Below are 26,174 nucleotides of genomic sequence, written 5' to 3' on the forward strand. Positions count from 1 at the left end.
ATCTACTTCTTGGTGCCATCATTTCCTCAGTTAATATATCTTTTCCACTCCTTTATTTTGAAACTTTCTGTGTCGTTTTCTCATGTGGGTCCCTTTTAAGCAACATATAACTGCATTTGGTTTTGTTATCCAGAGAGTTGCCATCTTTTAATAGACACATTAACCTAATCATTAATTCTAAATAGTGGCATATTTGGACTTATTTGTCCATATGCTTGTACTTTTTAGTTGCTGTGCTTTCTTGTTGTTTCTTTTAATTTTTTCATTTCTTACTTTCGTTGGATTAATCAAGGTTTTAGGTGTCCTGGTTCCTTTTTTTTTTTATGTTAGCAGTTTAACATTTACACATCCTATTTCTATTCTTCCAGCAGTTACCGTTAAGTTTTTTCAGCAGAAGGAAGCAGATCGTTTTATTTGCAATGATGTGTGATTGCCACTTGATGACTACTTTATCTTATCCATTTTTGGTTATTGTTACCCTTAATTTTAACTAATTTTAAGTTATACATACATTTTCTCCCCTTGAAAAAAGTAAGACATTATAGGTTTGGTCAAATTCCTCTGACTGCATCCCCAATCCCAGTCTCTTCTCAGGAAGTAACAACTATATTTAAGTTTAAAACATTTTTGACTTTTTATGTGTATATATATATACATACATACACATGTATGTATACATGTGTGTACGTGTGAATATGCCTATATATACACACATGTATGTATACATGTGTATGTGTATGTGTGAATATATCTATATGAGTGTGTGTGTGTTCAGCTACCAAAATAAATACTTTCTGTGATACATTTTTTAAGAATTTGCCGTAAAGAATAATTGAATAAGTAGGCAAGTACATATATGAAAGAATGTTTCATAACAACATCATCAAAATTTTTTTTTAATTGAAAACATCCTGGCCAGGAGTGTGGCTCACGCCTGTAATCCCAGCACTTTGGGAGGCCAAGGTGGGTGCACTACCTGAGGTCAGGAGCTCAAGCCCAGCCTGGCCAACATGGTGAAACCCCATCTCTACTAAAAATACAAAAATTAGCTGGGCATGGTGGTGCGTGTCTGTAATCCCAGCTACTCGGGAGGTTGAGCAGGAGAATCAACATGAACTCGGGAGGTGGATGTTGCAGTGAGCCGAGATCAAGCCACTGTACTCCAGCCTGGGCAACAGAGTGAGACTTCATCTCAAAAAAAAAAAAGGAAAGAAAAGAAAACATACTAAATATTCATTAATAGGGTATTGGTTAAATAAAGTGTGGTATATCCATACATTACATTTAAAATGATGTAACATATTCTTAAATCCATTGACATAAAAAGCTGACTAGAATATAGTCTCAAATTTTAAAAAATTTGGATTACAAACACATACTCACAAACACACACAATTAAAAGACACTCACCAAAATCCAGTAATATAGTGGTCATTTCTGATAGGTAAGAGTCCAAGTGGTTTTTACTTTCTTATTTAATATTTTATACTGATCAAATTGTCTAAAATGAGCATAGATAGATGTTACACTTTTGAAATTTTTTTTTAAAACCTATTCCCTTCTTTCCAAAAAATCTTAGATAAAATCTTAAATAGAATAGTTGCTCCAGGGAAATTCATGATGTTTACCCAAAGGCTTCTCTTCCTTCCCAGTATGTGACTTTGGGTCCAGAGGACCTGTGTCCTTACAGAAGCAGGCTTTAGAAAGCTTCCTGGAGAAGATGAGAGAGGATTAGCAGTGTGCTACATGTAGAAAAAAAAAAATCCAGCTGTAAGTAATTGTCATTTTGTATGTTATATATATATTTGCTCGGCTGTCTCTACTTATGTTTCCTGTATACTACATATGTTTTTCTGTTTTGCCCTCACTAATGTTCTCCCGGGAAAGAACCAAGCTGTAAGCTCCTTCATGTAGAATGCCAAGAGAGCACGGATATTTGAACAATGCTTTTGACACTGCTAATGAAGATCAATAGTTCAAGCACTAATTAGTGCAACTAATGTTCTTGGTGTGATTGGAAGTATGCCTGAAAACAGTTGAAAAATTCCTACTTGTAACATCTTTCTCATGGGAATTATACCTGAGGCTGTGAGGTTCAATTCCGCAGTCATTTCTTTACCTATTAAGCACCAGATATTACTGCAAAAATCGGCAGGGTCAGTCATCAGGTTCATAGCCAAATGCAGGCGGAATTAAAGCTAAGCCTAACTGATCAATATTTAACATCTGGTCATTCCCCAGTCCTTCTAGAAGAAAGACAGATGCTAACAAAAGGCTTTTTAGCTCTATTTTTCACATGGATTAAAAAACCAAGGCGAGTTTTCACTTTCTAAGAGAGTAGAAAGAATCTTAGGAGGAGTTTCACCCCATTTTAAAGATAGAGAAGCAGGCTGAGTCAGACCAGCTGTCTCTGATGTGTATCCTGAAGGGAATGTTTTCTATTAATATCTCCAAGAACCTAGCTGATCTTCCTCAGAATGGCCCAGTCAGGAGTTTATACAAAGAGTACACATTAGGGCCATATCAGGACAGCAGCTTAACCAAGCATGGATGTCAGGGAGGCAGAAGTAGCTTCATTTCCTTGCAACCCTCCTAGGTAGTGACTAGAACTTCTTTTGAAAGACAAGCGTATGCTCAGAGGACGGAGAAAAGCAAGTGTTACAGTTCCTGACCTATGAGGGTTTACTGTACAACCTGAATGCCAGGTTAACGTGCCATATATTCTAGGGATGCCAACAATAACAGAACATTCTCCTCACTGTCATGTGTGTGTGTGTGTGTGTGTGTGTGTAGCCACCCACAAAACAAAAGATGGTATTTTCTATGACTCCATTTCTAGGAATGGATATAGATACTGTTGTTGGGTAGAGAGGCTATCAGGCCCTGTGCTGGCATGGAGCAGGGTCTCACAAGATCTACACTATATCACTCAGTTACAACAGATGTAGGTCATTTCAGATCACAAACAAGGAAGTCTAAGTTGGTTTGTTTTTTTTTTTTCTAAATTTCTAAAGGAGTGTCTACAAACTCCATTACTACTGCATCCATTGACAGATCTCCCTGTCAGATACAAAGGCAGGGAAATGGTGCCAGAGCATGTGGCACCTAAAAGCAGAAGCTGCCAGCACCCTGCTGGGGACAGAAGAGAAGCTACAGGCCTGAATATGGGGCCGTCTTAGTCAATTTGTGTTGCTATAAAGGAATATCTGAGGCTGGGTAGTTTATAAAGAAAAGGACTTTATTTGGCTCATGGTTCTACAGGCTGTACAGGAAGCATGGTGATAATAATTGCTTCTGACAAGGGCCTCAGGAAGCTTCCACTCATGGGGGTTGGTGAAGGGGAGCCACACATGCAGATCACAAGTTGGGAGAGGTGGCAGAGAGTGTGGAGGAGGTGCCAGGCTCTTTTCAACAACCAGTTATCACAGGAACTAACAGCAATAACTCACTCTTGCAAGAATGGCACCAAGCCATTCATGAGGGATCCACCCCCATGACTCGAACACCTCCTACCAGGCCCCACCTCCAACACTGGGGAGTAAATTTCAACATGAGACTTGGAGGGGACAAACAAACCATATCCAAACTATAGTGGAGGCATAGGTCTCCAGATCTGGGATCCAAACTCTCCTTTGGGGGATTTCACTTAGCCCCTTCCATTTTTTTTTTCCAAATAAGGGATTATTCGCCCCATTTTGCTAATGCAGGAAATATAGGACCCAGACTTAGCCACATCCTAGTGTTTGTGACTCAACCAATGCTCCATGCTCATGGGGAAGCTGCTAAAATGGGAGCCTGTACAAACAGGAGTTGTCCTGTTCATTCTCGCAGCACCATCCATTCTATCTCTGGAGTGCCCAACCTGGTAGAGAATCCTCCCCCCTCATACAACCACAAAATAAGAATCAAAATGGAATATTTCCAACTCCTGTCTCATCTTCCTCATACCTTTTCCAGTCCAAGCTGAATTCCCATCTCTGTTTTCCTAGATGGTAGATTCTCAATCTTCCCCCTCGCCTTCTTCCAGTATGTTTTGTGAAATAAGATGGAATAGCTTAGGATCTTGTTAGTGGTGCAATGCTGGTAGGAGAAGAGGTCCATTCCTTCATAAAAGGTGAGGACAAAAGAAAGCCAAAATCAAAAGTCTAGGAATTAGAATTCTAGGCCTGTGTGTTCTGATATGGTAGCCACTAGCCCCGTGCGGTTACTGAGCACTTGAGATGTGCCACATGCAACTGAAGGGCTGGATTCTTTATTTCATTTAATTTTAATTAACATAAATTTAAAAATTGATCATTTGATTCTATTGTTGGAAAGCGTAATTATGTATGTGGCAACGTAGGCTTGTAAATCTATTTCCTCAACCATAAATGTTATGAAATCTAAATACACATTGAATATTTCCAATGAAAATGTAGTGTCTGAATGTATATGTGCAATACACATAAAATATAACCAGAGTTGGAAGACTTAGTAGGAAAAAATGTAAAATATCTTATCGTTGATTTTTCATATTGACACACGTTGAAATGATATTTTAGATATACTGCATTAAATAAAATATATCATTACAATTACTTCCACCTGTTTCTTTATATTCATTTTTAAACGTGGCTCACGGAAAATTTTTAACGACATATTATATTTCCATCGGTTCTCCACTGTAGACATTTAATGTTACTGGGGATACTACTAGAGAGGGAATGCCCTAGCCCAGAGCTTCATTCATCACTCACCCTCTCCTGCTGCTAAAAAAGTCACTCTAGGCCGTTTTCCAACCCTCTCTTTCCTCATTGCTGTTTCAATGTTATTAACTTTGGTGAATACTGACTTCCCCTCACCCTTACCCTCTTCCAGCATTCCTCCCCTCCTCGGGCCTACTCCACTCTTCTTTCTTACTTCTGGCTTTTGAAAATCCATCTTCTACTATGAATAAGCTTCCTCTTCACTCCCCACTCCCCAGGCTCTTTCCTTCACACCACCTTCTCTGAGTTTTTCTGACCATCCCTGTCTGTTTAAACGGCTCCCTCAGAGGCCAAAGGGAGCGGCGTCGGGCCCCGTGCTCATTCAGGCCTCCCTCCCACTGTCGCTGCTTGACCTCCACTCCCGCAGGCTCTTGCGGGGTGGATTTTACCTCATTCCCACCTTTTCTTTGTTTCCCGCGCCCTTTCTCAGTGTCCCTGTACCTCCGAATGGATTTCTAGGAAACAGACTCTGCACAGAGATGGAGGTGGTATGTGGGAGGTCTCCTGGGAGGTACTCTTGGAAACAACACCTTGAGAGAGTGAGGGAAACACGATTCGGCAGAGAATGAACTTGAACTGTGCTGCTTTCCACAGAGGCCTCGGCGGATCCTTTGGGAAGTTATGGAGCTGGGGTGGCCCTTCAGGGCCCTCCATAACGGAAGCAAAGAGGTGAACCTTTGTATCTCCCCATCAACCAATTGGATCCGAAATACAGATGCACCCCCAAGGAGTGGCAACCTGGTTTATAAAACCCACCACTCAAATAGTTATCTTGAACTAACCCAGAGATCTCCTAATTTCTAAATCTAAACCAGTTTTTTTGGGCGCCCTCCTCCTTGGTGTCCCTGCAGTCCGGGCCCCCACTGAACGTCCCTCTTCTCCTGAGTCCTGTCACCCTGCACAGTCCTGACCCTCCCTCATGGTTTCTCCTGATGGTTTCCGTTCCTCTCACGGGCTCCTTCTAGGTAGACCTAGGTTCTGTCTTCAGCCCTGTTCTCTCTACCTTTTCTACCCTCTCCCTCCACCTCCAACTTCTCTCCAGATGATTCCAAAATTCACAGCCTCTCCTGTGAACTCCAGAATCACCTTTCCAATTGCATTTGCTGGATATCCGCCCCTGGAAGAAGGTGGCCTGCTTCTCCAATCCAACTTGCCCCACACTAAACCCAGTCACATCACTCCAGGTGCTCCTCCAGACTTCCACAATGTTACAGCCCCAGTGTGCGCCTCCTGCACCACACACTCTGTAGACTCTCCTTTGCTGCAGCTTCCGCATTCATCCCCCATCTCACCGGACTACTGGAATCATCTCCTTCCGCGTGGCCCCTCTGCGAAGCCCTTCTCAGCAGTCAGCTGGGGTATTTAGAACGCTGGTGCTCCCGGTGCAGTGGCTTTGTCAGCGTTCCCTGCCTTCAGTGGCTTCCCTGGTCTAGCAACCTGGTAAATGGGTAATCGTCCTCACTGCAGCTAAGTTTCAAAAGAACACGGTTGGATAAGCACAAGGCCCTGGTTACTTTGGGAAATACATAATCCATGCCCCACTGTTAGGGCCGGTCCCGTTAGGGCCAGCTTTGCACCTTCACAAGGGCTCAGCAGGAACAGATGGACTCTACTCTCTGCTCTTCCATTTTGCTTCTGATTAGAGAGACCTTGATTCTCCCTGGGGCCCAGGAAATGTAAAGCTGATGCTCCACAGGACTCTGACAGGGACAGGGCAGTGATGGGGGGTGGTGAGGAAGGGGGATGGATAGGCTCTCTCTTATCAGACAAGCTTGTCCCTAGAGTCCCTGGAAACCCCCAAAGGCCGACCTCTCCCAGGGGCCGACAAACGTAGAGGGCAGGGGGACATAAGCGGGGAGCTGCGGAGGGCGGGAGTTTGAAAGTCGCTCCACCGCCCCCTAGTCGATCCTTTTGCCCCGCCCCCCGCAGGGATCCCCCCGGCAACTGCACAGCTGCCTCGGACTCTGACTTAATTCCCTCCGCGTGCTCTGAATCGCAGAGAGGCAAACTCCCAAACAAAGAGCCGGCAGCTAGCGTGCGGGGCTCCTGGGCGCGTCCTGCCGGCTGGGCTGGGAGAGCCGGCGCCGGGGCGTCGCGGCGGAGCGCAGGGCGGGGCGGTGAGGGGGAGACGCTAGGGCCGGCAGGAAGCCTCTGTGGGCGCGGGGGCGCGGGCAGTGCTGCCCGCAAGCTGACCTTCCCGGGCTGGGAGGGAAGAGCGTTGGCTGCGGGCGGTGGGCGGCTGGGCGGCCTCGGGAGCCGCCGCTCTCCGCCTCTCTAGGCGCAGCTCCCGTCGCCGCGTCCGGAGCCCCTGACCGGGTAAGTGCAGAAGCGCGCCTGGGAAGTGGGGGCACCAAGGTAGAGGCTGGGGGTCTGGGAGAGGCGCCTCCACCTTCGCTGCCAGCCCCGCCCGCAGTCCTGAGCTAGACTGTTCCAAGCTTCCCCCGGGCAGGCAGAGGGAAGCCGGCTGGCGATGAGGAGTGGAGGAGGCAGGAATGCCTGGGACACTCGCGGGGCATGTGAGCAGGTATTGGTGTCTGCACGGAACACGCAGCACGGCGTCCGTAACTATGCACCTGAGTCTGCCTTTCTGCACTTGTGCCTTGGGAGAGCACTCTGGGCCTCTGAGGGCCTCGTGCTGTCCAGCGTGCCCGGGGCATGTCTGTTCCTCTTGAAAATGTCATTCTTTGTCCACCCTGAGTTCGAGTAGCTGCCTCTTGTGCGTACACCAAGATGACAGACCCAGAGTCGCCTTAGCAAGACACAGACAGGCCTTGGCAGACAGGCCATGCAACGCAGGGGTTGCTAAGTGCTGGCAGCTGCTGTATCTGGTACACATTGCTTTCAGAGGGCCTGTGCAGGGATGTCCCCGTGTTCTGGGCCCGTCTGTGTATTTGTGACAACATGGCTGTGTAGGCCCTGTCACTTGTGTTTTCGTGCCCGTCCTTGCACGTGCAGTTGGGCGACTCCATGTGGAAAGAAGGCATGGAAGGTTCTGGGGTGTATCCTTTTCACCAGCGTTATGTGCAGTGTGCACATGTGTGAACGGGCTGGAAAGTATGAAAGGGAGGCAGCTCAGTTGGGGTTGGTGGGACAGCATCTTAACTTGAGTCTAAGCTGCTGTGTGTGCAGGAGGAATAAGTGTTCCAGAGGTTTCCAGTTCCTGGCAAGTATTGTGAGGTGAGGGTGAGGGTGGGGGTTGAGGAGAAGAGGCAGCTTATGGAAAAACTCCTAAGTGCACTGTGGAGCATAGGGTGTGTGCAGGAGAGCGTGAAGAAGAGAATGAGGGTGGTGTTAGGCAAAAGTGGATGGTCTGTGTTCGATTTGTGGGCAGCTGGATTGTAGTGGAAAGCAGCAGTTAGAGGCTGGAGACAGGTTTGAATCAGAACTTAATGGCTGTCACTGTGTCAGTAGCATTGTTCCCTGGACAGATAGGTCATCTGGGGCTCAGTTGCTTTGTGTGCAAAATGGGACTAATAACCGCTGGCCCCACCTGTCTCCCAAGGGACTGGAGGCTCCAATGAATGCCTGGAAATGCTTTAAGACTCCTAGGGTGAGAGGGCACTGCTGGCCCACAGGGGCCAAGTTGGTGGTCTGGCAAGTGCTTAGGTGGCCCAGAGCCATTTGGTTTGTGGGTACAAGAGGGAGGCATTTGTGTGCTCCTTCCCACGATATTCAGCATAATAGGAATTTTACACCCACCTTTGGACTCGTGTGTAAAATATGTACAGGCCTGTGTGATTCCCCGTAGTTCTTGTGTGAGTGCCTGCTGCAGAACAAGAGGCAAACTGGCTTGGATGTCTTTAGGTCTCCCTAGAGCACCTTGACTTTCCAGAGAGCCCTCTTTCAGATGAGCCCAGGACGTTTATAACCACCAACTTGCTTTTCTCTTTATGCCACCAAATGAAGCAGTAAGGAGCACCCTTCACAGTTTGCAGCCAGGGAGATAGGAGATGAAGAAGCTTTCCCAGCTAAGGTCACAGGTCTGGAGTGTCCACCACCGAGTTCTGTCTCTTGGGTTACAGCGTCTTCAGACCCAAGGCCAACCCTGGACTGGGCTGAAGGAGGAGGGAGGCATCAAAAGTCATGCACAGACGGCCCCGAATTCCAGGATGTAGTTGAGTGGTTTGTCCAGCCTCGGATGTCACCTGTCACTGAGACTTTTTTGCATGTGGTTGCTATTTAGTAGTGTTTGTAAAAGGAAAGATCCTTGGGTGGGAGATGCCAGCAACCCAGGTCAGGTCCTGGCTCAGCTCCCTGCCTGGGGAAGGTCACATCACCTCTCTGGTTCTGCTTCCTCTTTGGTCCAAGTCAGGGCATCTTTCCAGATTATCATTCTGATTTCAACTGTGTTTTGCTTCCTCAGAGAGACCTTTCTGATCCCCCATCCAAAGTAGCCACCTCCCAGCCATGATCACATCGTTGTTCCTTCCTAGCGCTTGCGACCTGTCTGAACTTAGCTTTGCCACATCCTACTACAATGTGAGCTCACCAAAAGCGGGGCTGCCTTTGTGCTGTTACCTGCTGGCTCCACCTGGAGCACAGTAGGTGCTCAAGAGATATTATTGTTTGTGAACGAGTGAGTGAATCCATTAGGAAGGGGCTGTGCATGTGTGTTTTTCAAATTGTACTCCTGGGAGCTTTGGAAGGGAAGAGCAGGCTCCATTGGCAGGGCCCCAGTTCCCTCACACCAGCAGCTCGGGGTCCATCTAAGTTACATGTCAGCTTCCAGATAGGATCTCCTTTGAAGTAAAGGCTCTCTCGCTAAAATAAAACTAAAAAACTGTTGCACCAGAAGACTTAGAGGGGTCGTTTCAACTCCAAGTAGAAATAATAGTACCGCAACTGGAAGAAATCTGCACTTGACCCTCAACGAGGATTATAGGCAGGATTTAGAGGTACAAAGTGGTTGTTCCACAAACCATTTCTGCTTAGCCATGGAATTCATCCTATGGCTATTTTTATACCACTGGTTTAATTTCCTGAATTTTGATCAGAGTTAATATGGAAATGATTTTGCTTACAACACAGCAGCAAGGGCTATGTGAGAACTCTAACCCATCCATATCTGAGACAGGCACTAGACGGAGGACACCAAACATCTGCAAGGTGGACAAGCTGTGCACAGATATTTGAGAGCTACCTATCTAGGGTGACTCTGTCTGTCATCATCCTCTATCGGGGGTATTCCCAGGCATACTTGCCCAGACGTGCCTCACCCCCAGTAGATGCCCACTCAGCATTGTTTTTCTTGAGTAGTTGCCAGTGCTGAGGAACTCTGGTCTCTGAGTGATTACTGAGCATAGAGGACAGCCACGTGACGAAACCTGGCTATATTTACACGTGATGGCCCTGACCTATATTTACAGCAGCCATGCCTCCTGGGCTTTCCAAGCTCTCCTCCATGTAAAACAGTCTCTTGTGTTGCCTTTTCCTAGAAATACACTTGGAAGTGGCAGCACAGCTGCTGTGTCCAACACCGTGCCTGGGTTCGGGGCACAGAATCTAGATTTACCACCCTTTTCTAAGCCCCATAGGAGGAGCATTAATGACCGTGCCCGTGATAGAGGAGGTGGCGGTGTTCAGTTTGGTTGGTTTAGGTGGGTTGTTGAGGAGGGAGACTGTGGAGAGCAGTGGAGAGAAGGGTCGGGAGTAGAGAACTACACCCTCTGTTCGTTCCTTTTGATGCTGTCTTTGCTTCCCTTTTGATGATGCCCTGCTCTGGCTGACTCTGGTGGGTTTCTGGGTTCAAAGGTTTATACTCGCAAGATGGCACTCCACAGGGTAGAGGAAATTGGGGAGGAGGCAGCAGATATACACTATACGTGTATGTTTTCCAAGTGCCTGCTGTGAGCTTTGAACTTCCAGGCCCTGAGACATGCATTAAGGACCTAGCCCCTGACCTCTGAGCACTCGTTGTTGAGGACATTAAACTCATTCCCAGGAAGGGATGAGAAAACAGCTGAGTGCAGACTAAGTGGCACTCACCCAAGCCCCAGCTGGAGCTCCGAGAAGGAAAGGTGTGCAGAGAGGGCAGGCAGAGGCAGCCCGCAGCAAGGGTGGCAGGAGAGCCCAGCTCTAGGGCCAGATGGTTCAGGCGCAGATCCTGGCTCTGCCCCTTCCTCTCCGTGTGAACTTCTGTGTGTTATGTTAAGCTTCAATTTCCTCATCTGTAAATCGAGGAAATGACCTCAACTCCTAGCAGGGTGCATGGATGCCTGCCTAAGCTGAGCTCAGAAGAGAGGTACAGAGCACCCAGGTGTCTGATGACCGCAATGAAGAAGTTTGAAAAAGGGCTCATAGCGAGGAGGGGCGTTGAAGGGTGGCAACGACTGTGGGACCTTGTCTAATGCTGATCTCCCCTGTAGTAGTCAGGGGGTCCGTGGCGTTGTGCTCGGTAGGCCCCAGGCCAGTCAAGCACTCCCTTTCTCCCTGGGCTGCTTTTCCAACTGGCCATGCGACTTCCACTCACAACTATGGAGAGGGAAGTAGCTGCGTCCCTCTCTCAGTGCCCTGCACAATGTACAAGCACTCGTACAAGCACATGGCCCTGCTTAGAGGCTTAAGGATTTTTGCTGTAAAATATCAAGAATTGAGGATGTTACAGAGGTTCAGGAAATGAGAATTGCTCTGATGGTTCCCTGGTCTGTTTTGAAAGGGAGTAGAGGACCCTCCTTGATGGTGGTATGGGATAAATCCCCCAGCGGTTCTCAGCCCTGTCCTGGCTTAGGCATTCTTTTTTTTTTTTTTTTTTTAATATGTACTTCGTGTTTTGAAAGGGTTTGTCAGCCAAACTTCAATTTAAATGAGAATGTATTTCTCCATCTTAAAAAGATTAATAATCAAAGACCCTATAACTGATAGTTTGATTCCTTTCTGCTTGATATATATCAGTTTAGGTCATTTGCTAGCAGATTCCAGTGTGTTTAAAAAGCCCAGCAGAAAAAAGGACAAAGGACAGAAGGAAACTGGTGTTGTCTGGTTTGTCTGAGGTCTGGCACAGTTAGCAAACATTTAATCACATAGCTGGTGTGGTAGCTTGACTGAAGCCTTTTTGTCAGGTAGAAATTCAAGTTTCTATGAGCATTCTTGAAATGCAGTAAAGAGATTTCTCTCCCAGTGCTGCCTTTTGTAGATAAGCACTAGGGTTTTGATAGTTGGAAACCACGGTCCTATGCTGTGCTTTTAGAGTTGGAGTCCTAGGCTCATGCCTGTAATCCCAGTGCTTTGGGAGGTCAAGGTGATCAGATCACCTGAGGTCAGGAGTTCAAGACCAGCCTGGCCAACATGGTGAAACCCCGTCTCTACTAAAAATACAAAAATTAGCTGTGTGTGGTGGTAGGTGCCTGTAATCCCAGGTACTCGGGAAGCTGAGGAAGGAAAATCGTTTGAACCTGGGAGATGGAGGTTGCAGTGAGCCAAGATCGCGCCACTACACTCCAGCCTAGGTACAGAGTGAGACGACAGAGTGACACTCTTTCTAAAAAAAGTGACAGTGAGACTCTTTCTAAAAATAGAAAAAAAAAATTAGAGTCCTCATCCTATCCTACTTGAGAATAAAATTATGTTTATTAACTTTGTATCCCTAGCAACTAGTGCAAAGCTTGGCAAACAGTAAGAATTCAATAAATGTTCATTGAATGGACATTTTAGGAAGGTGCTTGTCGGTCATCACCGAGACTGTGCCTCAGGGAGAAGTTCCTCAACCAGAGCCAGATAGGTAATTTGTGGGACCAGTGCCAAATGAAAACATGGAACCCTAGCTCAAATGCAGGAAAAGATACCATTAAAGGTATATTTTTACCTTTATAAATATAAGCCTTTTCCTTTTTTCCATGGTCTTTCTCTCAACTTGTCATGTGGTATTTTTATTTACTATTTAATGATATTTTAAGTAAAGAAAGATTAAATTTTTAAATTATTAGCATGAATTTTCCTGTTCATCCTTAATATTGTGCAATGCCAGTTTAAAAGACTGAGCATTTAACTTGTGTAGAATCATCAAACTACACAATTCCGATTTCATAGCTCATATATGCGCATGCATTTTGTTCTTCCCGGAGCAGTGGCATTACTGCTCTCAACTACTCATCAATGCACTCAGCATCGCTAACTCAACTGTTTTTATTCCTCTAGCAGCATCCCTGGGGCTCGCTAGGTCTCTGCGACTGTGCTGGGCGTATGGTCCTGCTCTTGAGAGTTGATAATTCAGGCCTTGTCTGTGCCTACCCAAAAAAGGAGGAAGGGTTGGACATCAGTGGTTCATACCCTGTTTGCATGAGAGTGTCACAAACTCCTTTGGAGATCTACTAAAACCTATGGAACCGCAGCCATAGATGGTAAAAATGTTTTATACAATTTCAGGAGCCCCCAAGTTATAACTCCATGGAAGGAATTGTCTTTTAGGCTTACTGCTACGCCACGGTATCCTGTTCCAGAGACAAGATAGGGACTATTTTGAAAGCAAATGAGAAATTGTTCAAATCCTCCTATCTGGGAAAGGAGGTGAGATTTTAAGTCATTTGGCTTTTGAAATTCAATTCCTGATGCCTAGAAGGGAATGACGCTGGCTTTCTGATTCCCAGTGGACAGGTTGTAAATGTCCTTAAGCGTGAAATGATGTGGTCCACGATGAAGGCTTTTGTGAGAGAGCTTCTTTTTCCGTCCCACAGGCTGGACTCTCCTCCGGCCTGGCTGACCCCGGCCAGAGCCACAGGATGACAAACTGCCACCATCCTCTTGCTGGGCTGCAGCTGCTGCTCTAGTGGGGAGAGGCAGCTGCACATCCAACCAACACTGACTGAATTCAGGCACAGGCTGGGGCATCACGGTCACTGTCTGGGTGATCCTTGCCCTCTAATTTCACCGGGCAGAGGAGGACACTGGCTCAGATAGGTTAGGTGACCTGCCCAGGGTCCCCCAGCCAGTAAGAGTGACATTAATCTTCCCTCCATGTATGTGACAGCCCAACCCCCAAATCAGGAGGACACTGGTTCAGGTAGGTTAGGTGACCTGCCCAAGGTCCTGCAGCCAGTAAGACATTAATCTTCTCTCCATGTATGTGACAGCCCAACCCGTAAACCAAACATCAGAGAACCAGGCTCACGTTTATGTTCCCCCTTCCAGCTCCCTCCTGTCAGCACTGGGGGTGGGAGAACGGAGGAAAGCTGCCCGCTACCTCTGTCCGGGATGGTGCAGGAGCCTCTGCACTGACCTCTCCCTGAAGCTCATGGGTGTCCTCTGCAGCATCCAACCAGTCATTGCCCATCCAGTTCTCAGAAATTGTCAGGTCAAGCAAACAGTGGCTGCAGCTGTAGTGGCTGCAGCTGTGGACCTGGGACAGGCTGCTCTGGGGACCTTCTCCAGTGGAAGGGACAGCAGTGTTGTAGAGGCCCCTGTGTCTTAGACTCTGGGCCCCTGTGTCAAGCCTGATGGTGAGCTCTTGATTCAGATTGAGTTGAGATCATTGTTGATTTGGGGCCTGGAATACCTCCCGTGTCCTCTAGACAGCCATGAGGGGCCATGTCCTATACCCCTTCCCTTCACACCTACACACAGCAGTGAACACACACCAGGGCCCCCATGAATAGAGATGCCTATGGACCTTTAGCTCCAATCTCAGTCCTAAATCCAAACCTGGGAGTCCCCAGAACCTGGAGGTGTCATCCACTTTGGCCTGGCTCTCTGGGGGACTGTGGATGCGGGCTCTCAGAGTCATGATTACCCAGCTCCCTGGCCGCCTCAAATTTCTGCAAGGCACTAGCCCCCAGCTGTTGGGTGGGCCAGGCTCAGGTGGACGGGGGTGACTGGGAAGATGCACTTCAGATGCTTCTGTCTTGGCTTCATGCCTGAGGGGCAGAGGAGAGCCAACCACAGAGGACTCCTGCTCTGCACCTGCTGGAATTGGCAGCCATGTGTGTCTTGTTGTGGTCACATGGACTCAGATCCCAAGGCCTGGGTACAGGCTCCAGAGAATCCATCCAGGCTCAGTGTCTCTGGCATCTTAGTCCATTTTCACACTGCTGATAAAGACATACCTGAGACTGGGAAGGAAAAGAGGTTTAATTGGACTTACAGTTCCACATGGCTGGGGAGGCTTAACACACCCCTTCAACAAAAGAGATCCTGCTTTATCTGCCTTATATACTGAGGTTCTACATCAAGCTTGTCAAACCTGCGGCCTGCACATGGCCCAGGACAGCTTTGAATGCAGCCCAACACAAATTAGGAAACCTAAAATATTATGAGAGGTTTTTTTGCAATTTTTTTCTTTTAGCTCGTAAGCTATCAGTAGTGTTAGGGTATTTTATGCATGGCCCAAGACAATTCTTCCAATGTGGCCCAGGGAAGCCAAAGCATTGGATACCCCTGCTCTACATAAAAATTTATTTGAAAGAATCTACTACTACCATAACTTTCTCAGAATACAAGTAAAGAAACTCAGTCACAGAGAGGGTCAGTGACTTGCCTGAGGTGCTGGCAAGTAGAGAGGGACCTCCTAAATCTAAGACCTCTGCCTCTGAAACCTAGGCCTCTGCCTGTCCCCACCCCCATCTGTGTGCCATTGCCTTTATAAACACAACACAGCTGTCAACAGATGTCCCTCACATCACTTTGGCAACTCCCCTTTCTTGGTCATCATGGGAAGCAAGGACTCCCTCAGCCCCTGCCCCTCTCCTGTGATCCGAGAGCACACACTCTCCCCAGCCAAATTCCCCTTGTGCCAAGCACCGGTCTTCCCTGCAGGGAGGTGAGCAAGCAGCTCCCACCCAGACAGGGCCTCATACAACATGTCTCCATGGGGTGAAGAAAAGAGCAGCTCTTCTCCACAGAAATCATACATCCATTCAGTCAAGAAGACTGGGGAAATTATCACAGAGATCATTCTCTGAGTGTGGGAAAAAGTATAGACTGTATCCTTCACTATAATTAAGCTCAGCTTCAAGGGAGCAGTAAGTATATTAGCCAATGCATTGTTCTCTCTCTCCCTTTTTTTTTTTTTTGTTTGGGAGGTGGAGTTTCACTCTTGTCTCCCAGGCTGGAGTGCAATGGCGTGATCTTAGCTCACTGCAACCTCCACCTACTGGGTTCAAGCGATTCTCCTGCCTCAGCCTCCCCAGTAGCTGGGATTACAGGCGCCCGCCAACATGCCTGGCTAATTTTTGTATTTTTAGTAGAGACGGGGTTTCACATGTTGGCCAGGCTGGTCTTGAACTCCTGACCTTAGGTGATCTGCCCACCTCAGCCTTCCAAAGTGCTGGGATTATAGGCATGAGCCACCACACCTGACTGCGTTGTTCTTTTGGGAAAGTATTTTTGCAACCCATTGTGTGAAAGTTAAAACCCTGTGCTCTTAGTGCCAAGAGGCAGTGATTTTCCTGCATGGGCTTAGGGTCACCAGCAGCCTCCTCCACTCCCCCAGCTGGGTCCATTGGTGCAGTTAGGCAGCCTGGGTCCGCTGCCATGGACTGACCATAGGCCAGGCTGGACAGCCCTTGACTGTCCTAGGTGACATGGTCTCTGCCATAGTCTTGCAGAATCACGGGCAATCAATTAACACATGCCCGATCATCCCTACAGAGAAGTAGTTTTAGAACTCATCTAAATGGATGCTTATTCCCTAACGCCAGCTCTGGTTTATAACCTGCTGAACCATTTAGGTTTCTTTAATGTAACCTCATAAGTGGTGGGTGACTCTTAAGTCTCATTCCCTGGATCAGAAAGCCCAGTGGTGCCCTATTGCTTACAAAATAAAATCCTGAAATCTTGAGCCTGGCACATACCTTCTCTGTTACCTTCTTTGCTTAATTCCTGCTCTTCCTTCAAAACCCTTGCCCACAGCTGCCTCCTCAGCACTCCTGCACACATTTTTCTCCCTGAACTGCATACATTGTGCTACAGTGATGTTGATGTGTCCATTTCCCCAGCTCTGAGCTCTGTCAGGGACAGCTTCATTCATTCTCTTTTCCTCATTCTTTGTCTTTGGGAATCTCCAGCACCTGGCACATTGTGTGCCACATACGAGGCCTCAGATGTTCAATGAATTAATAATTAACTGGTTAATTTCAAGGGAGAAAACAGATACCTGAACCACCAAGCACACCCCTACAATGATAAATGAGGAGGGCAGCCTCAGCAGGGCAGCATCAGGGAGAAGAGTGGAGTGGTGGGTTTGCAAGATGTTCGTTGAGAAGAGCTGCAGAAAGGAATGGCTTAGTGTTGGGGTGGGAAGTGGTAACACTGAGAGAAAGGAGTGAGCACTGCATAGGTGGATGGAGTGTCACAGATTAGGAATACAAGATGGATGGGTTGCAGTGGGAAGATATTGACTTAGTTTTGGGCATGCTGGATGTTAGGGGGCCTGTGGTCATGGGCATGAGCCTGGAGCCCAGCAGGCTTTGAGAGTCATCAGCTTGTTGGAGATGGGTGGAGTTTGGCATGAATGGGAGTGGCAAAGAGGAGACGAGAGACAAAGCACAAAATGTTCCCCACCTCACCCTGGAGGGAATGCCAGCCTTAAAGCTGTAAACCAGGAAGAGGACCAGTCGATGAGGCCAAGGAAGAGAGGACAGTTTCGGAGACTTGGTTATGATGTTCAGATCAAGGCAAATTGGAAACTTGGAGAAGAATACAATGAGAATGGTAACATGAAACCAGCAGTGGGGAAAGAAAGCTTCAAAAGAAGGTGTGACCAACTTTTCAAATTCAGCAGAGATGAAGTAGGAGGAGATAGGAAAAGCCACCTTTGGCTCTGGCAATTAGAAGTGACTTTGGGATGAGTGGGTAGTGGAGGAGGTCAGACAGTGGTGGGGTGCAGGATGAATGGATGAAGAAGTGAGGCTTCAGAGGAAGAAAGATCTGGCAACAACTTAAGAGGGAAACAGGATCTAGGGAAGTGTGACTTGAGAAAGTCTGGTCAAAGTATGCATGGTCATTAGGTTGAACTGTTGCATCTTAACAGCTGAGATTGTGTCCTGGCTCACTATACTAGTCTTATTCAGGACTAATTTGTTGCTTCTAGAAGTGGAGCTAGAGCAGTATTTTTTTGAGGGGACGGGGGTAGTGGAGCAGGGACATTTGTACGAAGACTCTGACCCCCAGCTATAAGAGTCAATTAAAACAAAGGCTGAGCTGCATGTCAGAAACCCAACAGGACTGTGGCTTAAAGAACAAAGAAGTTTCTTTTTCTCTCATATAACAGTTCAGGCTAGGCAAGCTGTTCTGCTCCACACAGTCACATAGGGAGCCAGGTTCCTGCCCTTGTTTCTCTGCCATCCCTAAGGGTAGGGCGTGATCTCAAGTATGGTACCTAGACCAGCAGCATCAGCCTCACCTGGAAACTTGTTAGAAATGCAGAGTCTCAGGCATCACCCCAGACTTACTCAGAATCTGTAGTAGGGGAGCACTGTAGTTTTGAAAGCCCTCCAGGTGATTCTAATGTACCCTTGATTTTTGAGAACCACCACTCTGAGGTGCTGTCCTTGTCTGCATGGTTGAAGCTGATTTCAGACACATCTGTGGCAAGGGAAAGACTGGAAGGGGAAAGATTGTGGCAATGTGCATGGGCAGTATTTTAAGGTCCAAGGGTGGAGTACTACTTCCACTCATCCATTGTCAAGAATACTGTATGGCCAGAGCTAGCTGCTAGACGGGCTGGGGAATGCAGTCGCTTGTTAGGTGGCCACATCAGCTGCGACTCCATTTTAAGGGAAGAAGGGGAGAAAAATCTTCCGGGAGACCATTAGTAGTCTTGGCTCCCTTACAAATCAAACTTAAGTTTAATGCCACATCCCATCCTCTAGAAGGAAAAGAAAATATCTACCTATAGATCACTACAGCTTATCTGTTTAAAGAGATCCATGGGGGTCTTTTATTGGGTGTACCACCCCCCAAATGTCTGTCCGCCCTCACTGGACATGAGCAACCCAGCCCTTAGACACCTGCCTCAACTGCTCACCCACTATATACTGTGCTGCCCAGTCCCTGGTTGGTAACTTCCAATAAACATCAGGATTTCCCCAGCTGACCCCATCAAAAGGAAGGCACCCAGGCTGGGCAGGGAAGGATATGTAGTTAGAAGGGGTGCTGGTTTATTAAAAATCAGAGCTAGAAAGATGAGCAGCTTGTCCAGTGAGCAGCTGGGCACTTGCAGGGCAGCTGTGCACACCTGCACAGACTGTGCCTTGCACAATTCCAGGGGCAGCCATTCTCATGTGTCTCAACCATGTCCCACCCTCAGGGGAACCCCAGCAGCCTGGGGTGTTGGGCCTTCTGCTGCTGCTGCTCTTTGCCTTACAGATCCTGAGCTCACCCTGAATGGGTCACCCCTGAAGCTTCCATCCTTGCTCTGAGCAGCTTCTCAGGAAGCAACTCAGTGCTCCAAGGACCAAGCCTGGACAGAGAAATCAATTCTGGATGGGGACAGCTTATCTTCCCTCCTCAGAGCCTACTAAAAGCCCAAACTCGAGAGACCTTGACTTTGGCATCAGCAACACCTGGGCTTGATTCCCAGGTCTGCCAAAGGAGCCTCAGCCTCCTTGTTTATAAAACAGAAGTGGGCCGGGTACAGTGGCTCACACCTGTAATCCCAGCACTTTGGGAGACCGAGGTGGGTGGATCACTTGACACCAGGAGTTCGAGACCAGCCTGGCCAACATGGTGACTCCTGTCTCTACTAAAAATACAAAAATTAGCCGGGTGTAGTGAGCATGGTGGCACATGCCTGTAGTCCCAGCTACTCGGGAGGCTGAGGCAGAACTGCTTGAACCTGGGAGGCGAAGGTTCTATTGAGCCAAGATTGCTTCACTACACTTCAGCCTGGGCAACAGAGCGAGACTCCATCAAAAAAAAATAAAAAGTAAATCCCGAAGGAATGGCACCTGCCTCACTGAGTTATTGAGACAAGTAAGAAACCTGGACCAGATGAGGGCCCGACCACTATGCTGAAGCTGCAGGGGACTGGGTTTTCGACTACTGGCCAGAGTCTGGGAGAGATGGTTTCTCAAGGCCATAAAACACCTGTCTTCATAACTAGGAAATCATAATTTCTGAAACAGAGGCAGGATGATGCACCTTCCTTAGATCTGGCATTCGTTTATGTAATGATCTACCTTCACATTCAGCCACATGCACGCGCTCCATCTCTAACAGCTCTGCCGCTTGTGACGCTCAGTTCTACAGCAGGAGAAGGGAGCCACTTGTGTTTGTCAACACTGAGGTCACACTTGTGGTGGGCCTTAGGGGCTCTGGGCTTTCCCGGCCTCTGCTGTGGGTCCATTTTTAAGGGCTGGAGCAAAGGCAAGAAAAAGTGGGCCGGGCGCGGTGGCTCAAGCCTGTAATCCCAGCACTTTGGGAGGCCGAGACGGGCGGATCATGAGGTCAGAAGATCGAGACCATCCTGGCTAACATGGTGAAACCCCGTCTCTACTAAAAAATACAAAAAACTAGCCGAGCGAGGTGGCGGGCGCCTGTAGTCCCAGCTACTTGGGAGGCTGAGGCAGGAGAATGGCGTAAACCCGGGAGGCGGAGCTTGCAGTGAGCCGAGATTGCGCCACTGCACTCCAGCCTGGGTGACAAAGCGAGACTCCGTCTCAAAAAAAAAAAAAAAAAAAAAAAAAAAGAGTGGGCAAAGGGTTAGGAGAAGTGAGGAGACTGTGTATTCATTTTCAATCCCTGTCAGAGCTGCCCCCTCCTGTGGGTTTCTTCTGAGGTCTCACTCCTCTAAAGAAGGGCCTGATTATGCCCTCAAGTGTTTCCCATCAGTGGAACTGTCTTGTTCATGTTGGTGCCTTGTTTGGATTATTTTCAAAAGAATTTTTTACTTTGATATACAATGGACATAGGTCTGTGTCTCTCATCTGAGGCTGAAATTGGAAAACGAGGGAAAAGAGAAGACACTGTGGAGAGTGCAGAGAAAGCTCAGGGAGAAAACGACAGGGGCAATCCCTGGACTGGCTTGTGAAAGACTCCCAAAGGGCCCTGTTGGGAGAACTGGCTGGTGCCTGCACTAAAGCTATCTACACAGAAATGCATCCTGCACGTTCCCACAGGCGCACGCCATAGAAGCGATGGCCTGAGTTTCAATTCTCTCCTTTCCAATATCTTTGACTTAGGTTCCTGGGGAACCAGGTGAGAGCCTGAGTGGGATAAGAAATATTTATGTGATTCTCAAAGAGTTCATGAGCATTCACATGGCTCCTTAGTGCATTCCTTCCTTCCTTCCTTCCTTCATTCAGCATCCGACACTCATACATCAGGTACTCTGTTGGGTGTTCAGGGCCCAGAACTCAACTCAGATTTTATCAGATAATATAGCTAAGGGGCATGCCTCAGGCTTCATTAATGGGGATTGTTGACCCTGGGATGTAAGAGCAAGAAGTGGCTTGGAGAAAGACATAGAGTGTGGAGGGAATCTGACAGGTTTGGAAGCTTGAGGAGTATTGAATATTGTTGACAAGCAGCGTAACAAGAGCCAACCTGGGATGTTTTTTAAGTGAATAGAAGCACTGCTCATAATTATGTCCAAAACAGGTGTAAACCAGAGTTAACCTCTGTCTCCCTTTCCTCTTCTGTAACATGTGGATGATGTGCGATGAGGCGAGGATTAAAAGAGATAATGCTTACAAGGCAGGAGTACCTGACCCCCAGACCATGCCCCAGTAGGAACCAGCCTCAAAGCAAGAGGTGAGTGGCGGGTGAACGAGCATTACCGCCTGAGCTCCACCTCTGGTCAGATAAACAGTGGCATTAGATTCTCATAGGAGCACGAACCCTATTATGAATTCACATGTGAGAGATCTCAGTTGCACACTCCTTATGAGAATCTAATGCCTGATGATCAGAGTTGGAACAGTTTCATCCCAAAACCTTCCTCCCCCTACCTCCACCATCCGTGGAAAAATTGTCTTCCACGAAACCAGTCCCTGGTGCCAAAAAGGTTGGGGACCGCTGTTACAAGGTACAGTTGATCCTTGAATGGCATATGTTTAAACTGTGCAGGTCACCTGTATGTGCATATTTTTCAACCAAAACAGATAAAAAATACAGTACTTGCAGGATGCAAAACCCATATACACAGAGAGCTGACTTTTCACATGCAAGGGTTCTATGAGACCAACTGACAACCTTGAGTATGCGTGGATTTTGCTATACTTGGGGATCTTGGAACCAATCCCCCGCATATACTGCGGGACAACTGCTCTTAGTACCGTGCCTGATGCATGGTACATGATAAACACTAGCCACGGTTATTCCTAGGCACACAAAATGCACAGAGCATTCGGTGATGCAGAAATGGTCCGAAACTACTGTGCCAGCAGTAAGTCTTGGAATCAGGCCTCATTTTTACCCAACCCAGTAAGGAAGGTGGTCACTCCAGTATTATAGGTGAGAAGAACTGAGGCCCAAAAGCAAGGAGCAAGTTAGAAATAGAACTTGGACTAGAACCCAGGTGCCTGGGTGTAGGCCTAGCCCCTCTTAAGTTGCAGTAGTGTTTGGGGGCCTATTGAGAAGGGAAGGAATGTGTAGAGGTGACCCAAGCACCAAGACAGCTGTCAGCTTCTGGACTTGATGACCTCACTGGCCCTGCTGGGATGGCAGAGGCCCTGCCAGTGCTGCCTCCTGGAACCCCACCCACGGAGCACCCCAGCTGCAGCCCCGTCTGGGGGCACCCCTTCCAACCCCACCAAGGGTGCTCCTTTTGCTGCACCTTGCTGCTATGCTGAAAACAGAGATGAGGGACTTCTCTCACTCTACAGCGCTTATCACTGTAGCCATTGCCTTCTTCCCACTTCTTTTAAATGACTTTCCTGTCAGAAGCAATTTGCTTTGTTAAACTCAGGTCTTGGTTTTCTCCAAGTAGATTTTTCATGGCCACCTGGGGACAGGGTCTCCCCTCACAACCATCTGAATAGAGTGCACTAGCAGGCCGGTGGGCTGAGGGGCAGAGGTGCTGAGACTGCATCCCAGCCATCAGATTCAGGCTCTGAATGATGTATTTTTAGGGTTACCCAACCTTTTCCCATTGTCTTTCATCGGGAAGCTCTTAGAAACTTGGATCTAATCATTCCTTTACCCTTGTCTGGCACTGGTGCCATAAAATTGAAGTACACACTGTTCTCACAAATTCTCCATCCCAGTTGGTCCTCACAGTCACCATGCAAGCGAGACAAAGCTGGCCCAGCATCGTCTCCATCTTACAGAGGACGAAGGGAGGCTCTGGAGGTCATGGGATTTTTCCGGGGTTCACACTGCTGTAGGTGGCAGCTGGTACTCACACCCAGATCTTCAAACTTGCCAACTCAGTTGCTATTTTCTGTTTGCTTCGTCACTGATTTTTGTCACAAGCACTGAAGAAGTTCTCATTTCAGACTGCAGCTTTTTTAAAAAAGAAAAAAGGATCTAGGAAAAGCATGGCATGTATGTGGCATTGGAATATTACCAAAAAGAAAGAGAAACACACATAGCAAACCATCCAGGGACTCTGTCTGTATGTCTGCATCTAGAGAATAAGGACCAGTCAAACCACTTGCCTAATGATAGGAGCAGAGTCCTGACTAAGACATAGAATGCAATTTGTTACTTGCAAATAAAGTAAAAAAAAATAGTCATGTACTTAGGAAAACATGTCTCTCAGGGCATAGAGACAAAGAATTCTTAGTGCTAGGGTTTTAATTCAAGTTCTGCTTACAGCACCATCCACGTGACTCTGTACTTAGCAATCTGACCCCAGGTTTAGTCCAAAAGAGTTGCCTGAATTCATTTACATGGTGATAGAAAAGGCCAGCGGTTGCTCAGAGACCCCCGCCCAGCCTGTGCCTCACTGTGGCACTGGCAGCCACTGGATCTCTTGGCCTAAGTCAAGGAGACAGAGGACCAGGGAGAAGTTGTGATTCCCTCCAGAGGGTTCTCCAAGCAGTTGGTTTCTTTGCAGTGACAGCCATCATGGCCCTGCTGACTCAGGTTCCCTTAAGGGTCGGAAAACACTATCCCTGCTGCCTCCCACAGCCCCGACTGGGGTCTCTGCCCAGGGCAGATCCCCTCATTCTTAGCTTCCACCAGAGACCACCAAGCTAAAAGAAACTACAAGAAACCCAAACTAGATCTGCGCAAGGAAAAGTCAAACATCTGCTCTGGGTGTCCAGGTCTCACTTGCTGGGTCTCAAACATCTGCTCTCATGTGTCTGGGTCTCCACTTACTGTTCTGTGCCTCAGTTTTCTCCTCTATAAGAAGGGATGATAATTCCATCATGGGATTATTTTAGGGATTAAATTAATTAATGCACATACATCACTTGGTTTGCGGCATGCCTAGCATGTAGTTAGCATTTAGTAAATGTTTATGTTTATAATTAGTGTATCTGCCAATGAAAATGTTGTTGGTAGCTGTGGAAAGAACACTGGCCTGGGAGACAGGAAACCAGATCCTGCCCTGCCACTAATCTGCAGTGTGACTTTGGCCACAGTGTGACGTCCTGTTCCCCGACCCCAAGCTCCACCAAACAGGCTCAGCTTCCTTGATTCTCACACAAAGGAGCTGAGCTCAGGATCCTTTTGGCTTCTTCCAGCTACCCCATTCCAAGAGTCTGAAGAAGTCTCACTTCTATGACAGCTTCAGGAATATGGACAGTCACAGTGTCCACTCATCGGGAATGGAGCAGGAAAGTGAAAATTAAATAAGAGGGAAACGGGTACAGAAGGACAAGGCTGTTGGCATGGGGTGTGGAAATCCACATGCAGGGACTGTAACCAAGTTTCATCTGAGGCCTAAATTAAGTTATAAATTAAATCATTTAGACTGTTTTTTCCTTTCCAGCTGTCTTTGGCCATCGAGCAGGCATGACCTTTTGTTGGCCAAGAACTCGGAGGTAGAAACTGGCACTTACTTAACTGAAGGAATGCAGAGTGGGGTCTAGCTTATCCCCTATGGCAAACACACTAGTTTTGTGGGGAGTTTTCCTTTTTTTTTTTTTTTAATGACAGATAAAACTGTATGTATTTACCATGTACAACAGGATTTTTGAAGCATATATACATTGTGGAATGACTAAGTCTAATTAACATAGGTGGTACTTCATAGAATTATCGTTTTGTGGTGAGAGCATGTAACATTCACTCTCTTAGTGTTTTTCAGGAATACAATATATTATTAACTATAATAATCTTGTTGTACAATGGATCTCTTGAACTTACTCCGCTTGTCAAAAAATTCTGTACTCTTTGACCATCATCTCCCTAATGCACCTCACAACCACCCCAGCCCCTGGGAACAACCATTCTGTTTCTATGGGATCAATGATTTTAGATTTCACATGTAAGATTGTATGTTCTTTGTCTTTCTGTGCCTGGCTTATTTCGCTTAACATAAGCCACTTCTGTGTCTGTATCCAAAGGAAGTGAAGTCAGTATGTGAAAGAGATATCTGCACTCCCAGGTCCATGTTAGCACTGTTCACAATAGCCAAGAGATGGAATCGATCTAAGTGTCCATCAACAGATGAATGGATAAATGGAATGTGTGTATATACACAATGGAAGACTGTTTGGTCTTTTAAAAGAAGGAAATCCTGTTGCTTGTGACAATATGGTTGAACCTGGAAGACTTTATTTAAAGTGAAATATGCCAGCTTTGTTTTTATTTTAGAAGCAACAAGTTCCCCAGAAGCCCTCCCCTGGGTATGGGATGCTCCCCGCTTAGGGAATAGAGACTCAGAGTCCCCCAACCTGAGCTTTTGCTAATGGGAGCTTTTGCTAAAAAGCTGATGAGATCCCAGGAGTAGAGGATGTGGAGAAAGGGAGGCAAGTCACAACTAAGTGAGGCCAGCCAGACTGTTCCAGGCCCTAACCCGAACCCGACTTGCCAGTGCTTCCTGTTGCACTGGCCCATGCTGCCCGGCCATTCCCTGAGGCCTTTGCTCACACTGTCCCCTCCGCCTGGGCAGCCCCTGCTCCTTTTCTGCCCTCAGAAACCCTGCCTGTCCTCAAGGACCAGATTAAATGCCCCTTCCTTTAGCCATCCTCCTGCCCCCACCATCCCTGTCTGGCAGAATGAACACCCCTCCCTCTGTGTTCCCATTATCAACGCAGGCCAGCATCTCAAAAGTGCTGCCGTGTCTGGGGGTTGTTTATATGCCTGTGGCCCACCCTGCATGGCTCTGTCAGCTCCTGAAGGAGTTAAGTCCAGTGGTTCTAAGTAGCAGGCCTGGCACCTGCTGGTGACTCCACACATCTTTGAGTGTGTAAAGGATGTAGCTGGCCCAGGGCCTGAAAATGCCTTGTATTTATGTCTGATTTATAAAAATCAGCTCCCAAGCACTCCTCAACTCCCTGCCACCCATCACCATTAAAGGACTCAGCTCTCTCGCTCAGCCAGTAGTTGTGGTCCCTCTGCTTCTGGTCGCTGGCCCTGGCCGGAGCCTTGCCCTGTTCACTGGGA

At 47.4% G+C, this 26,174-nt stretch overlaps 1 protein-coding gene across 3 annotated transcripts in view; it reads left to right on the forward strand.

The window, feature by feature from the left end:
• Positions 1–6,617: 6,617 nt before the first annotated feature.
• The window catches only part of TSPAN11 (tetraspanin 11), a 67,123-nt gene continuing 47,566 nt past the window's right edge, over positions 6,618–26,174 (forward strand). The window contains exon 1 of one of the 3 annotated variants that reach the window (XM_007968095.3): positions 6,618–7,061. The gene's annotated coding sequence lies outside the window, so the exon portion shown is untranslated. The remainder of the gene's footprint in view (positions 7,062–26,174) is intronic. The other 2 variants (XM_007968090.3, XM_007968092.3) reach the window with 2 other exon arrangements.

This window comes from Chlorocebus sabaeus, chromosome 11, assembly GCF_047675955.1.
Source record: "Chlorocebus sabaeus isolate Y175 chromosome 11, mChlSab1.0.hap1, whole genome shotgun sequence".
NCBI lineage: Eukaryota > Metazoa > Chordata > Mammalia > Primates > Cercopithecidae > Chlorocebus > Chlorocebus sabaeus.